Source organism: Triticum dicoccoides, chromosome 7B (assembly GCF_002162155.2).
Source record: "Triticum dicoccoides isolate Atlit2015 ecotype Zavitan chromosome 7B, WEW_v2.0, whole genome shotgun sequence".
Lineage (NCBI taxonomy): Eukaryota > Viridiplantae > Streptophyta > Magnoliopsida > Poales > Poaceae > Triticum > Triticum dicoccoides.
In genome coordinates, this window is record NC_041393.1 from 705,700,550 (window position 1) to 705,704,068 (window position 3,519).

Here is a 3,519-nt window from a genome sequence, read left to right on the forward strand (position 1 = left end):
TTAAAAAAACACAACATAAATATTACCAATGGTATTGTTGAAGTAGCGCGGCAAGGTACATGAACAATAGTTTGGATTAATATATGTCATCCTCTCCATGGAAAAGGACACAAGCCTCGCGTCCATCTTTTTCATGTCAATAGCAGCAAACAAACCAATTGGCTTCTCATCGCTTCCATATGCCCGGGACATGATGTAAAGACTGCCATCATCTATGCCAAGGGTAGGAGCAGAAGACAGCAAATTCCTCAAGGAAAGTCGCTCCTCATCATCGTCTGACAACAAATCCTAACTTTGATCGGTTAAAAGGACGTCACCACTGTCTACAGCAAAGCTTGTGTTCCAGTCAGCAGAACCAAGGTTCTTCTCCATAGCAGTTGCCTTCCAACCACAGTCGCCGTCATCTTCGTGATACTCTAACTCAACAAATCTGAGTGTGTTGCCAACGCATATCACGTCCCTATACGACCTAGCAGAAGCAGACCATGTTCCCAAGGGCCGCGCGTTCGTGGGCATCCGGCCAGGGAGGCTCAAGAGACGCACCACCGGGTCCTCGTCGAGCATGTTGCAAACAAGTATACCACGCCAAAGATCGACCCACCCGATTGAATCCCCTCCCACTGTGATCACCTTGTTGGTCGTATGGCCACAGACATGACCCAGGTCAGTGGCGCTGGTGCGATCAAACGGGATCACCTTGGTGCTCCATGTCCTGGTGTGGGACGAGTAGCGGAAGAACTCGTAATTAGGGTTAAAAACGCCACCGATGTAGTGATTCAGCACCATGGCGGCCACGACGTAGCCCTCGGCGTGGCTGATGATGCCGACCTCGTGGGTGGGGTGGAATCTGTCCAGAGGTGGGTTAGGGAGTGCCTCGAGCGACGGCGGGCCCCCTCGGCCGGCCCTGTACACGAAATAGCGTCCCGGCCAGAATTTGGCCATTGTGATCTCTAGCAGAACGGCTTCGCCGTCGGTGCTGACGACGTCTGCACCGTACGAGAGGCCGTTGTCCCCGATGTGGACGATGAAGCCAGAGACCTGCGGGGGAGTGGTGAGCAGGAAGGAGACCTCCACCTCCACCAGCAGTTCCTCCTCCACCATCGCCTCGCGTCTGATGTCCACGAACGTTCTCGCCGTGGTTGCCAAGGACGCGGAGCACTGCGCCGTTGACAGTTTCTCCTAGTTGTGGTTAGCCCCGTGCATGGATCGCGGGGCGAGGGTTTTTTCTGTTCGAATTTTTGTTTGGGTCGGCTATTTTGGATGTGCGTAAGAGCATCTTCAACAGACCCGCGCACGGTAAACTGGCATTATAGCGCGTGCGGCAAGTTTTCACGCGCTCCAGCGAAGGCGGAAAACTAGCGCGTGCGGGAAGCGATTGCGCACGTGCGGAAGATAGCGACAGCTCACGCGGTAGATTTGGCGAGCCGCTTTGCGCGCGCCTATAAAATGTGGCGCTCGCCACGCGCTCCACCACACCGTCACACGCCCATTTCCCCGCCTCCTCGTCGCTTCAACCGCTTTCTTGCCGCTTCCAGCGCCCCACCACCACCGCACCATCGTGCCGCCACGCCGCCGGGGATTTTCAGGCTACCGCGGCGGCCGCGAGCGCCCCAATGACTGGTACTACGCCGAGATCCGGTCCGGCGACGTCCGGCTCGGCCTTGGCACGTTCCGAACCGCGCACGAGGCCGCCCGCGCGTACGACGCGTCAGCGTGGCGCCTAGAGAGGCCTTCGTCGCAGATGGACTTTCATGACGTCTACACGCGCGAACAGGCGCGTGCCGTCGCCCCTCCGCCTCGTCTTATCACGGACCAGGACCGTGCGGACCACCTTCGACAACAGCACCGCCTCCTCATCGCCGAGGAGGACAAGCGAGCCACGGCGGAGTGGCGCCGGCGCCACCCAGAGGACGTCACCGCCGAGAACGCCTTCCGGGCGGAGAGGACGGCAAGGCGCCGCGCGGAGCGTGCTGACAGATGTCGGCGCAAGGCACTGGCCATATCGCAGTGCGATATCGTTGAGGTAGGCGGAACGTCGATCTTTTCCCCTGATGATGACCGTTGGGATGACAATGGGCTCGATACCTCGGACAAAACCACCAAGGATAATAATGATGATGATGATGAGGACGACTAGGAGTAGGTTTTAGTAGCACCGTAGTTTTATCAAGTTGCACCGTAGTTTTTTTATCTAGTTCACTGTAGTTCTATCTATCTATGCTATGAACTATGTAAAATATCTTTGTATCGTTTTTTATCTATGATATGAACTATGCATAGTTTTAAATAGCCGGCTATAGCTCCGCTATAGCCCGCTATAGTCTTTTCAGCAGGGTGCCGTTTAATGGTCGCCTTCACAAATAGCCCGCTATAACTCCGCTTTAGCCCGCTATACCTCCGCTATAGCTGATTTGGAGGTCCGCCGCTATTTTCCACAGCCCGCTATTTAAAACATTGGAACTATGTATCGTTTTTTCTGTGAACAAAATTATCGAAAAAAAGTTTGTGCGAGAGCACGCGTGCTGCATTTTAGCGCGCCAGCTAGAGCTATGCGCGTGCTGCAGTTTCGCACTGCTGCTGAAGCCAGCGCTGTGCGCCGCGCCAAACCTGACGATGGGTGCGCCGCAAACAAGTTTTTAGCGCGCCACGCGTTCGGCGCCTGTTGGAGATGCTCTAAGTAGACGTGGCCTCCTCCTTCCTCCACAAAAAAGTTAGGGTTTCTGCCTCCCGCCGTCGCCGCCGCAGGTCCACCTCCTCTCCGGTGGCCCTAGGGCCATGGGGGCGCGGTGGATCTTGGCAAGAGCCGGCGGGAGGGCTCCGTTTTTAGTCGTTTCTTTCAGTTTTGCTAGGGTTTGTGTCCTGCTCAGGAAGACGAGACGGCGGCGACTCCCTGAAGATGGAATAAAGGTCTCCTCGCCTGTCCCCGTTCCGGCAGCGCGTCTAGCACCGTTGGTGGGCGTGTGGAGGTGCGTCTCCGGCGGATCTATCTTTGGTGGATTTGCTCGGATCTCGTCATTGTTCGTCTACGTTCGCGAGTCTTCGGAAGGATCTTTCTGATCTACGTTATTCTTCATCTGCGGCGGTTGCTGTTCTGGTGCGTTGGTCCTACGGGGCCTTAGCACAACGACTTCCCGACTGTCTACTACAACAAGTTGTGCCCGACTCCGGCAATGGAGGGGCGATGACGGCGACGCGCCTTCGGCTCGCTTCAGTGCTGGTAGTCGTCGCTAGGTGGTCTATGGATCTGGATGTAATTTTTATTATTTCTGGTATTCGTTGTACTGCCATGATTGAAGATGAATAGATCGAAAATTTTCTGGCAAAAAAAAGAGTAGACGTGGCCTAGTGTGGGTGGGTGGTGGGTTGAACAGAAATCGCGTTCACCGCATCGGCTAGGAAAAGACGGATTGTTCTAGACAAAGACCTCCCATAGTTCTTAAGTTTACTCATCGCCTGATGCGTATATATGTACATAACACTATAGCAACTACGAATATGCGCCTATCTCTGCCTCGATCG

At 55.0% G+C, this 3,519-nt stretch overlaps 1 pseudogene; it reads right to left on the reverse strand.

The window, feature by feature from the left end:
- On the reverse strand, positions 1-1,101 carry LOC119339464 (annotated as a pseudogene).
- Positions 1,102-3,519: the final 2,418 nt, after the last annotated feature.